At 41.7% G+C, this 13,249-nt stretch overlaps 1 non-coding gene across 1 annotated transcript; it reads right to left on the bottom strand.

The window, feature by feature from the left end:
- Positions 1 to 726: 726 nt before the first annotated feature.
- On the bottom strand, positions 727 to 846 carry LOC143361822 (5S ribosomal RNA). The gene has a single exon (XR_013083531.1). It is a non-coding gene; the product is annotated as a 5S ribosomal RNA (ribosomal RNA).
- Positions 847 to 13,249: the final 12,403 nt, after the last annotated feature.

The raw sequence follows: 13,249 nt of genomic DNA on the forward strand, positions 1-13,249 counted from the left end.
AGAAAGTCATTGCTTGGAACGCTTTATGTTATCATGAAGAATCCATTTTTCATCTCCGGTAACGATTCTGCTAAGAAATGGATCTCTACGAAATCTGGATAGCAATGAAGTGCAAATTGATCGACGAATATTCTTGTTGGTCTCAGATAATCGATGCGGCACCCATATTCCTTGCCTACATGCCTTTCTCATTTCGTGTAGGTGCCTTCGTATAGTTGACCATGCGGACCCATGGCTTCTCGATAATTCTTGTATACTTAATTTCGGATCGGCTTCCACTAGAGATTTTAGGGTGTCATTATCAAATTCAACTGATCGTCCGAGGCCTGTCAGAGAGATCATAATCACCAGCAGCAAACCTTCCGAACCAACGTTGACACTTGTTGACCTTCAATACATCTCCATAAACATCGCAAATTCTCTTTGTTGTCACCGTTGCATTAAATCCCGCATGAAAATGAAAAAGTGTGCAATGACGAATACGATCCTCGGAAGGTACGGACGCCGCCATTTTATTACAGGATTGTAAAAAAAATTATTAGAATATTTTGAATACAGGCTGCTTTACCGAAAACTGTAAAAGAATACGTGTTTCCTCTTCAACGATCGGTACAGAACTAAAGGCAAAACAAATTCTTTGCAAATAATTGATTAATGGGAACTTCTGATACGTATTAACAAGGCTGCCTTTTTATTAATTTTAGTGGAAAGAAATAAAAAAAAGAGAGCCAACAGCACGCGGTGTTCCCAGGCGGTCACCCATCCAAGTACTGACCACGCTCAGCGCTGTTTAACTTCGATGATCGGACGAGAATCGGTTTACTGCAGCGCGATATGACCGTTGGCTGATTTTAACATACTCAAATGTGCAGGAAATTGTTCCCAATCCAAATTTTAACAAGACTAACAAGTTGGGACCATAATAACTTAATATTTATATTAATATATTATATATAATAATTATATATATATTATCTTCTGTAGAAGATGTAAGGAAGCACCTTGAGTCATATTTTGCTTGACGAACCCTGGATTTCTATGAGAGGGGGATTGAAAATTTGCAGGAAATATGGCAAACTGTCCTTGATAATGATGAAGATTATATAATGAATTAAGAAATAAAAACTTGAATTTACTACAAAGTTTGTTTTAGATTTCAAAATAATTGATTACTTTATGGGTACCCCTAATATAAAAGACTCACAAGACTATAAAAGAAGTACAGTGAACTCTCATTACGAGTCAGTGCCAATCTTACGATTTGGGCTGTCTCTCCTACGTGCAACATTGTATCGGAGAAAGACATTTTCTCATTCTTGGCAATATCGCTTACTAGTCATAGGCTTTTATGACTTGTAGACGGATATGACTCTTAGGTTTCCAGCGTGCCCTGTGTATTTCAAATGCGACGCTCGGCGACAACCTCAGATTTCGTCTAAGAGTCAGCCACCAGAACGGCGCAACTGACTCGCAACGAGAATCCACTGTACTAAACTGTCAAAATAACGGGGAGTAGTTGCAAACAAAATTGTTTGGAATGGAATTTCTTGGAGAATATTATAAGCAGGAAGAAGAAGATGAAAAGAGAGGAATTTTGCTAGTGGTACCCGTATCAACACTAAACCTACCGAGCCTTAAAAGCAACTACCACATATTGTCTTATAAAAAATGACGAGATTGAATTGATTTGGGTTTTGTGCGGTTCGTATTATAATACGTTCTCTCCTAAATATATTTATCTAATCACTTCCCACGAAAGCACTTTTACAATTTCAGTAATTGTAAAATAAAAAATCTGGAACGGTCATTTTGACCAGCTATGGCAGGTTTAGTGTTAAATCGGACGCGGTGTCCACGGTCCACCGAGCCCCGAACGGCCGCGATTTCTTTGTAGGGAAACAGTCGAATAATTATCACTTTTTTGCGATGGCTTCCTGGTTCCCGGGCGTTGCGCAAGCATCCGGAAGCATCGGTATTCTTGCCGGTCTTGCTGATACACGGTTACACCAGGTATCCGTTCGGCCCAGGTCAAGCGTGAATCTGACCCAGTGGAATCGCGGCGCTCGGATGGATATCCATCCTCTAACCCACGGATTAACCGGCAGCCCATCGTTTCGCGCGCTCGCCACACACACACACACACACACACACACACACGCACACACGTGTGCGCGAACATAATCTCGGATACATACGGAGGGACCGAGAGAAGATCGAGAGACTAAGAAGATCGAGTGAGGATCGATCGACGATCCTCCGCGTCCATCGAAAGGTCACTGCCTCGCGTGAAAGGATCGCGCTTTCATTCATTACGCTATTACGCAAAGGTTACTGTAATGCGAGGTGATATCGAGACGCGTCCGTGCGCGCGCGCTACACTCGCGGTTTAATGGATAGAGTATCTTCATGGTGATTTAGATTTTTATAGCCACGCGCGAGCGCGAGCGCGAGCTCGGAGAAATCGAAATCAGATGGAGTTTCGTTTTCGTCGATGATGATTAAGTAGACTGAGCGAATTTTACGCATCAGTTGCGGGGAACGGGAATTCAGCCAGAAGGTGCTCGCTTCTCGAACATGATTATAGATTAGGCGTGTATGCAAAAAAATTTAGTCCTTTTCAATCGTCCATGCATAATGAATTGTAACGGTTATGTCTTCCGTCTTTTTGCAAAGTGTTTTGCCTGCCGTCGATGTGTCTAGCGCTTTATTATCGAGTGGTGACGTAGTTAGTATGTCGTGTAGAAATGGAGGAAAATTGAGAGAGAGAGGCTGCAAATTCTGCATATATATATATATATATATATATATATATATATATATATATATATATATATATATATATATATATATATATATATATATATATATATATATATATATATATATATATATATATATATATATATATATATATATATATATATATATATATATATATATATATATATATATATATATATATATATATATATATATATATATATATATATATATATATATATATATATATATATATATATAGTACTTGTTTTCTTCTGACGATTCTACTATTTTGTGCTTCACGTTATCATTCTTCTCATAAATGCATAAAATCCACAGTCTAGTTATTAGACTGCGAGCCTTCGTGCGCTTGTGGTTTATTCGAATTTGTGGAATGCAACGTTCGCAGTCTAATAATTATTTTTGTAGGAGGTCAATTATACATCGAATGCTGTGATACATTCAGAGAATTTTTTTAAACTGCAGCCGTATAAAAATCTGCTGTCTGGCCATTAGCATTGACTGGGTGGATTTTCACTCCTGTTTATATTTTTATATTTATGTTTAGCACAACTGAAATCAATTTACATTCCGCTTTAGCATCTTATTTTGGAATCCTTTTCTTATTTTCTTAAAAAACTGAATTAACTCTAATTCGATGAATCAACTACTCAAAGTAAATGACAATTATGGACATCAAGACTATAGATCCTATTCGTGTAGATGTCGAATAATTTTAATAAAAATGTGTTGTAGAGTGAAAATTGATTTAGAGTCAATTCAGACATGGCGGATTTAATAGAAATCAGTGTTGCAAAGTGCTGGGGAAGCTGAGCCAATCAGCTCTCTGCCTCTATGAGGAGCAAACAAATTCCACTTCGACGCCAACTTGTATAAACAGTTTAAGAAATATCCGCGTAAATATCCTTGACCCAGCCACCGATCAACAACATTCGTTGCTCTCTCCGAGTGGAAACGCAGCCGGCATTCTACTTCAACTATGCATTACCCGAACAGGTACTTGCCGCAGATCTGCACGATTTGAATTTGTTAAATTACCGATCTAGCTGGTTATTTAACGGCGAGGCTCTTCCTCTCCCGAGGGATCAAATGCTACACTGTGATTTTATCGTCCGTGGTAGCAGAAATTCTACGACTCCCGTATCCCGAGCGCGCGCGGACTCTAATTGCCAGCAGGAGAAAAGAAAAACTGCCACCACCAACACCATGATCCTAAATTATTATCCTAGCAACAAAATTAAAGCCGGCGCAGGAATCGCGGGTCGTATCGTGCGATTAGGAAAATCGTACTCGCGCGAATTGAAGATGATCCGATCTTCGCGGGGTTTTAAGCAAACTCGGCTAACTGAATTTCTCTGGAAGATATCTCCGATCGCCGGAGAGGTTTAAAACTAGGAAGAATTTACTCGGCTATCGGGCGCCAGCCTATCGTACCGTTTCCTTGTTCCCGATGTTGCGCAAGAAGCCGGAAGCAACCTTGGTTTCTTTCCGAGAGAGTATGATGCACGAGTGCAATCACTTATCTCTCGCCGCTGCGTACACCTAATCCGTTTTGGCTGAGGAGATTTGCGAGCTAACACGCCGCACCGCCGACGATCCGACCCACAATTCCCACAAACAACCTAGCAGCCGAGCACCATACTCGACCTTTAATTTGTTCAGACGTTAGGCGAGCTCCCGTGCTGCGAAACGCCGCACAGTGGGCCAAAAGCGGCCAAAACGTGGCCAAAATGCAAAAAATGAATTTCACGTTAGGGGTATGGCTCTTGCCGTATTGGATTCTCAGGTAATGACTGCATAAGAAGCCGAAGGTAAAAAGGTCTTACTACCTATAACTGCTAAATGGTGGGAGTTCAAATATCCCATACAGTCGTCTCGCAGTTTTCGTGCAGTGAACTACGTTGCGAAAAAAAAGGTGTCAAGCTTACAATTTTACGGAAATTGAATTTTTTTTTGTCCGTGTACGATGGATGCTGTTCCTGGAAGTAAATACTATACATAATAATAACATTGGATTTATATTAATTAATGTTTGGAATGTATGAAGTGAACGATAAAACTTAGTGCACAGAGTTTACAAATGTATACTAAAAGTTGTACATTCCACAATATTCCACGGAGATTCTTGTCGAGTCTTGTAGTAGACACTATTATTTAACATTATTTTGAAAAAGTAGCTGCCCAAAACTGACCCTTTCGTAATGCGATCCATTTTTGTGACGCAGAGGTAGTCATAGTACTAGTTACAAGCATGTGTTCTCGAGAAATTTAGAAGCTATAATAAAATTTGTTAAATGAGCATTGTATGGTTCCACTTATAGAGTTTTCCGATACAACAATTTCTTTTTTAACAATAATTTTTTTATTGTTTAAAAAAGATTTTATTTTTGTTTTTTGTAATTTTGACATCAGATTCATATTCGCCGGCCCGAAAAATATGGGAATACTAATTTTCAGGAATGTCCAATAATTTTTTTGGTTACGCATCCGCTATATTGAATCCGCCATTTTGTTTTTTGCAGTTTTGACATCAGATTCATATTCGCCGGCCCGAAAAATATGGGAATACTAATTTTCAGGAAAGTCCAATAATTTTTTTTACGCATCCGCGATATTCAATCCGCCATTTTGTTTTTTTTTTGCATTTTTGACATCAGATTCATATTCGCCGGCCCGAAAAATATGGGAATACTAATTTTCAAGGAAGTCCAATCATTCTTTTGGTTACGCATCCGCCATATTGAATCCACCATTTTGTTTTTTGTAATTTTGACATCAGATTCATATTCGCCGGCCCGAAAAATATGGAAATACCAATTTTCAAGGAAGTCCAATCACTCTTTTGGTTTCGCATCCGCCATATTGAATCCGCCATTTTGTTTTCTTTTGTAATTTTGACATCAGATTTATAATCAGCGACCCGAGAAACCTGTGAGTATCAATTTTGAACTAAATTGAAGTACTCCTTCGTATTTTGGCCACGTTTTGGCGCTTTTGGCCCACTGTGCGCCGCGCTAAAACAATTGAACACAATTTCACAATTTGAAGATCTACAAATTTGAACTTTACAACGTTAATGACAAAAGTAGCGAGCCGCTTTGTATCTGCAATGGCGTGTAATTTATCCGGCTAATCAGCAGGAAAAAATCGGAAGAGAAATACGGAATATTGCCAAGCACTGGAGTTTTAGAGGTTTTGCTTGGCAGGTGCATTAAACTGAACCGCAGCGTGCACTCAGCGTGCATTAAAAATCTTAAGTGGCGTGTTATACAAACGAAATCATCGGAGGAGAGATCTTTACCGACACAAATCCAGAAACTATGGTCTACGATTTTAACGAATCGAGTAATGGCGTTTAACACCAGTGATGGTTCTAAAATAGATTAGGTTTGTTGAAAGTACGTCTGTTTATTCTATTCTCAGGCATTCGTAGAATCGAGTTGAATCTTTATCCATCATGCCGTGAGGAAATTGCACATGCGATTTCATTACAGATAACATCTGGTATAACATGGCTCACAATTAGTTTGAAATGGATTTTAAGACTTACACTTGTTTCATTATTTTTTGTTATCCTGTCGGATTCTATGCTGCTATTAATTTTTCAATTGTTTCACGGTCGAGATCCTCTGTTTGTGGTTTTGTTGTTTGGTATAATATTTCTGCTCGGTGTTGGGTCCATTTCCACTTCCACACTATGAACATAGAATTTCCATTTTCTGTTCTGAAACTTACAGTCCCGGACAAAATGATAGCACGTGCGTGCAACATATCATAATTGTTATGACGCACAGAGACGAAATCTCTTTGTAAATAAGGTTGACCTCGCTAGCTTTCTGAGTAAGCAGAAGAAATATACAAATGCTAGCGAAATGATAGCACACTTACAAAATTTATACATATATTTCCACAAAAAAGAAAGTTACATAATAATTAACAGCAAATTAATAATGGGTGTTTCCGCCTTTATTTTCTACTACTTCGAGCATCCGATTTAGTAAGGACTTATATAGCCTTTTTAATTGTATCTTGCGACAAATTACCCCATTTTACCTTAATAGCTTCTTTTAATTGTTGAATATTATTGTACTGTTTTCCATTCTTGTATACAGCTCGTGCGAGTTCTCCCCAACAATTTTCAATAATATTCAGGTGTGGGGAGTGTACAGGCCATGGCATAACTGATACATTTTCTCTTTGAAAAAATTGTTCTACGATTTTAGCTCGGTGAATGGCAGCATTGTCATGTTGAAAAATAAATTTACCTTTGGTAATTCGTTGTGCATGTTCGTTAATTTGTTGCGAGATTAGATTTATATATTTCTGACTATTCATTTTTCTTTCAAGAAACTGTACATCTGTTTTACCTTTGTATCGAATTCCGGCCCAGATCATCACACCACCCCCACCCATTTGTCTTCGTTTTTTCACAGTTCTTTCTTTTCTTGAGTCGTGGTAGTAGAATGAAAATCCATCTGGGCCGTCCATATTGAACTTCTTTTCGTCCGTAAATAAAATACGTCTTCATTTCTTCTTCCAGTGAATACGTTCTTTTGCAAATGTTAATCGCCGCTCCTTATGACGTTTTGTTAACGGAGGTTTTTGCTTCATTTTCAATCTTTGAATAAACTTGCACGTCTGAAGAACACGACGAACACTTCAGACATTTGCAGTGATGCCGGCTTTTCGAGCAATTTCACATGATGTCAATGTTGAGTTCGAAGCAATACGAATAATAGCCCTTTTATCCGGTTCTGATAATGTTGGCGGTCTCCCACAACTTTTTTCCTTCCATAATTTGCAGGATCTCTTAATAAATTATATACTACCTTGCGACACCTTTTAACAATGTTTGAAATTTCGGAAACAGTAACATTTTGACTTTTTCGTTCAATAATCCTTGCGATTTCAGTTCGACTTAATTCTTTTCCGCGGCCCATGTCGACGTTTAACTTTAAAACTTGACACTCGCTATTAACCCTTTACACTCGGCGCTATTTTCATTTTAAAACTAAATTTTTCTACCGTCTTAGAATATTTTCATTTTATTCATACGAAACTGATGCGATTTCCACATAAAATATTTCAATGTTTAGTAATCTATTAAATACAAATTTTGTAATGTAACAAATATTTTGTAATATTTTTTGTAATTTCTTTGAAATAATGCCACAATAATTTCTAGTGGTGCTTCAGAGTGACCACTCGAGTGCAAAGGGTTAACTGCTTGGCAACTCGCAAACTATTGAAAGATATCAGCACAAAGCACAAATGTACTATATTTCACCCTAAGCATTTGTGTATTTCTTCTGCTCGCTCAGAAAGCTGGCAAGGTCAACCTTATTTACTAACACGTTTCGTCTCTCCAGATCGTAACAATTACGATATTATGTACGAAATTCAGAAATACTAAGTAATCCTGAAGAAATTAAAGACAGCACGTTAGCATTTTGTCCGGGACTGTATATACTAAAAATAAGGGTTCGGTGGAGGCGATCTTTTAGAGAATATACGAGAATTGTTTAGTAGTAAACGTGCATCGACTGCGTTTCGCAATAATTATCTCAGCGTACAAAAGATAATAGTCCATAAAACGACGGTTATTCCATACGGAATTAAATGTTTTATCCTTCATTCGACCGCTTGCTATAATCTCCACGCGATCGAGGCTCTCCTCATCGAACTAGGAGAGGCTCTCCTCTTTCGCAAGAAGAAGAATGCAAGTTTTTTCGTGTTTGTCACATAGACATCCCACTGTGCGAGCAGAGAATTTACAGTGGCCATTAGCGCTCGTTTATGTCATAGGTCAGACGCGAAACATGACCCACCGGTGTGACTGGCTGCACGAGTCTCCGCGTCTTGAGCGATGACGTTAATTTTATTAGCCGCGATTGCCGCCATACAATGCAGCCGTTCCCCTAGGAAAAAATGTGTCCTCGACTGTGAGTGATTAACGCGTCGTCTGAAAGCAAAAAAAAAAAACAAATCATCGTTAGAAACTTTCAAAAGACTCGGTTGTCTCGGTTCGTTCGACGGCAACGTTATAGCCGATCCGATGATGAACGATGAAAGATTAACTCGTTAAAAGTCACGAGGATCATTCGCAGATTAAACGGTATATTACCGGCGGTTCATCAACGGGCCTCGTGAAAGGGGAATGACTATGATGGATGGCATATAGCGCGCTTATAAACCTGTAGAGCCAGCAGCAGCAACAGCCGTAGAGCGGCAACGGCGACAAAAGTGTAACAATAAATTGTCGGCGGGAAGAAAGGTTTTCCTTCGGTTTTCCCTGGTCCGCTGATTAAACGGGTCTTGACGTGCGTCTGTTGCGCCGCGCGGAGAACTGCAGACCCATTTTCAGACACGAAAACCGTGGTTTCTTGCGAGTCCCGCGCCGCCAGCAGCACAGCGGTACTTGATTACCTTTCATTATGGAATCACAGTGAAATGAGTGAACCGAGCTAACGGCGTTTGTATTTGCGCGGCGCGGTGAAAAATCGGCGCGAACCAGGCGAAAAAAAAAAAAACTGAATGAGAAGAGAGTCCCGGTGAAAAGCGTTTTGCGCGGTGGAGCTACGTTCTCGTCGAATAATCGCCTCGCTTATTAAACGAGATCCGAATAAAGCGAACGAACCCGCGTCTCTCCACCAGAGTGCGAGGAGCCGGGGCTCAGGATGCAGATTACAGGCGAAGGGAAGTATCTATTTTGCGAGGCGTCTTATTAATGCCACGGATGGAGGTTTTACGAAGAAGGCTTGTCTGGTATTTCACCTTTTACCTCCGATGACTGAGGCGATCCAGGCGGAGCCCGTGGATCGGCCAGGAGAACTTCATCCGGCACCGTGGGACGCGTGTAAAATCGAAACGACTTCCCGTTTAAATAAGTGGCAGCCAACAAAGCTCGTGTTCGAGTCGGAAACGTCTTGTTCGATGAAAATCAACGGGCGTTCATCCCGGTTCGACCGAAGATTACCACCAGGCGAAATGAGATAATTTATCGTCCGGCGTCTATCATCGTGCGAGCCAGCCACGAGAGAACTGGGAGCTCATTCGAGGAGCGAAAAGAATCATTGGGCGGAGCTTAGAGAATTTATGGAACTAGAGAAAGTTTGTCGAAAAAGGTAATGCGGAGCGAAAATCGTTTGCAATGAGAGCCTTAGAAAATATTTAGGATAGGGAATCAAATAGTGGGCGGTTCAAAATAGTGTGGGAGAGGGTAACAAAAATTGTGGGCGGAGCCAAGAGAATTTATGGAACTAGAGAAAGTTTGTGGAAAAAGGTAATGGGAACGGCAGGCAAAAATGGTTTGCACAGAGAGCTGTAGACAATTTTTAGGATAGATTAATAAAATAATGGGCGGTTCGAAATATCGTGGGAGTTGCCAAGGTGTGGGGGAGGCTAACAAAATTTGTGGGCGGAGCCGAGAATTTATGGAACTAGAGAAAGTTTGTGGAAACAGGTAATGGGAACGGGAGGCGAAAATCGTTTGCACAGAGAGCCTTAGAAAATTTTTAGGGTAGGTTAATCAAATAATGGGCGGTTCAAAATAGCGTAGGAGAGGCGAACAAAAATTGTGGGCGGAGCCGAGAATTTATGGAACCAGAGAAAGTTTGTGGAAAAGGGTAATGGGAACGGGAGGCGAAAATCGTTTGCACTGAGAGCCTCGAAGCATTTTAAACCGAGGCTAGACAATTTTTTGGATAGGTTAATCAAATAATGGGCGGTTCGAAATATCGTGGGAGGTGCCAAGGTGTGGGAGAGGCTAAAATATTTTGTGGGCGGAGCCGAGGATTTATGGAACTAGAGAAAGTTTGTGGAAAAAGGTAATGAGAACAGGAGACAAAAATGGTGTGCACAAAGAGCTCTAGAAAATTTGTAGGATAGGTTAATCAAATAATGGGCGGTTCAAAATAGTGTGGGAGAGGCTAACAAAATTTGTGGGCGGAGCCGAGAATTTATGAAACTAGAAAAAGTTTGTGGAAAAGAGTAATAGGTACGGAAGGCAAAAATGGTTTGCATGGAGAGCCTTAGGAAATTTGTAGAATAGCTTAATTAAATGATGGGTTGTTCAAAATATCGTGGGAGGTGTCATAATTTGTGGGCGGAGCCGAGAATTTATGGAACTGAGAAAGTTTGTGGAGAAAGGTAATAAACCCAGGACGGAAAAAGGTGTCCACAAAGAGCCTCGGAAGATTGTAAACCGAGGCTAAAAAAGAAGTGTAGGACATGTTAAAACATAATGGGTGATTTCTAAAATTGTGGGCGGAGTCGAGCAGAATTTCTATTAACGAGAAATGAAAATCTGAGGTTCATTCAATAAAAGAAACTGTTCAGAAAAATTGTACAAGTGTCCTACGAAAGTTGAATTATTGATTCAAAATGTGGGAGGAGTCTAAGCGGAGGAGGGGCCAAAAAGTTTTGAGAAAGACCGATCAAAAATTGTAGGAAGAGCTTTAAAAAATTGTCAAAGAGAAGAATCGAAAATCGGCGGGTTTCAACGAGAGAAGGTTAAAAAATGTACTGACTAAACCAAAAGAAAGTATGTAGGTGGAGCCAAAATGTGGGAGGAGCCAACGGCAGTTTCTAGAAAGAATTATAATAATTTCTAGAGGATATAAAAAAAGATTTGAAACAGAAATCAAAGAAAATTCGCAGAGCCAAGAAATGTGTGCAAAGATCCAGGAAAAATCAATGAAAATCAATGAAAATAGGTGGGACTGGCCAAAGAAGTATGGAGGGGATAGAAAAGCGATGTAGTAAGCAGAGCCAATTAAATCGCGCGAACAGTGACTCAGCTTCCGCAGCCAACAGTCGCGGGACTTTTGCAAAAGATTTAATCGCCTGGAGAGAAAAGCATTGACCTTAGTCGTAGACCAATGATAGGATCTCCAGATTAGTGGGCGTTGCCGGACACACCCATTTCTCCCTTTTTGCGTTGTGTACGCGTTGCGGAGACGCCGGGTACGTTCGGCGTAGCTGAAACGGTCTTCTAGATCGTAATCGAGCACACGATCCGCTCGCGAATCGATCATCTAGACAGGTTCAGTTCAGGATCCAGACACTCGAACCTGACCTACTGAATTAATCCGTCGGTCGGGTCTCTCGTATTTGGTGTGGGGCTGATAGGACACCCGGGGGTAGCAACGTAGGTCGTGGCTTGACCCAGAGTCTCCTCGGATAGTCTCAGAATCCTCTCTCGGACGGGTGTTCGAGGAGAGCCAACCGCGAGGCGAGATCTAGAGGAGAAGAGTCGTCGGCTGGGAGAGAGGCGATGCTCACACGTGCACCTCGGGGCATTCACGAGTTGGCAGTCGGCTCTTGAAACCCGCCCGGTGAATGCCTCTCGAGGCTCTCGTACACGCGTTTTTACCGACCTTTCAATGCACCGAAGGGGGTTCGTGTGCACGCAGGAATTTCGCGCTTAGGGCCGCATTATCTTAAGAAAATTTGCTTCGTCTCGCGGTCTACGCGGGTTCCGCTGGGTTGGGTTGGGTTGGGTTGGGTTCGTTTCGCGTCGCTGCTGTCACGCGACGCTCTTTCCCCGATACATTTCGCGTACCTGTGCCTCCTCTGTTGTGCCTTCTCTCTTCTACCTGTGTGTTGTGCGCGCCGTCCGAGCACCGTTCACGCGTGACAGACACTCCGAAGAAAGTGAAATGCGACGACGTCCACCGAACCAGCCAGGAAGTTGATTAATTGCTACGAAATCGCTCGGAGATTTCACCGAGGTTTCACGACGGCTCCCACCCGGTCGCAGGGAAGCGATCCGATTTCGTGGAAACAGTATCGAATGGAAATTTCGTGTGCCCTCGCGAGCGCGCGCCAAACACTCTGTTTACATCGAGCCGAGCGCCGTCCGTTCGACTTTCCTGTCGATGTTCAATTTGTAAATAACAGAGCCACCGCCACGCCGTGAAACCGTGATCAATCATCGTCCGTCAGTCGCCTCTCCGAAACTTGTGAAACTTCGCTCGGCAAATTGTACAACATCAGCGATTCCCTCGCCGGGTGGAATTATAGAATCGGCCGGGCAATTTAAGTGAAAATCAGGCGGCGGGACCGCGCGTAACAGTGCCACGAAAGGCGGCAAGAAATCCGACTGCCATAAACGGGAGGAAAACAGAGACAGGCGGAGGAGGTAGACGGCGAGAGCTCTCGTAACGCAGCGTAATAACGGTTTCGAGAATTTTTCACGTGTCAGTGGATCACTGGGTTTTCTAACCGCGCGCCGACGCGACGTCTGGCTCAGTTTTTTCCCGACGGTTCGCACGGATCCATCCTAATTCCGCTGCTCGAACCGCGTCCGAATGAAGAGTTGCGCCTGTTGCCACCAGATGAGTCGTTCCAACGATTAGGCGTTCGAGAAGACAGAAGTTGTTGAAGACAGCCGTCAGGCCGGTGCTCTTGTCACGGGAACAGATTTTCGCCGTCCCGAGGACATGATGGATCGCTGTTAGACGACAAC

Source organism: Halictus rubicundus, chromosome 1 (genome assembly GCF_050948215.1).
Source record: "Halictus rubicundus isolate RS-2024b chromosome 1, iyHalRubi1_principal, whole genome shotgun sequence".
Lineage (NCBI taxonomy): Eukaryota > Metazoa > Arthropoda > Insecta > Hymenoptera > Halictidae > Halictus > Halictus rubicundus.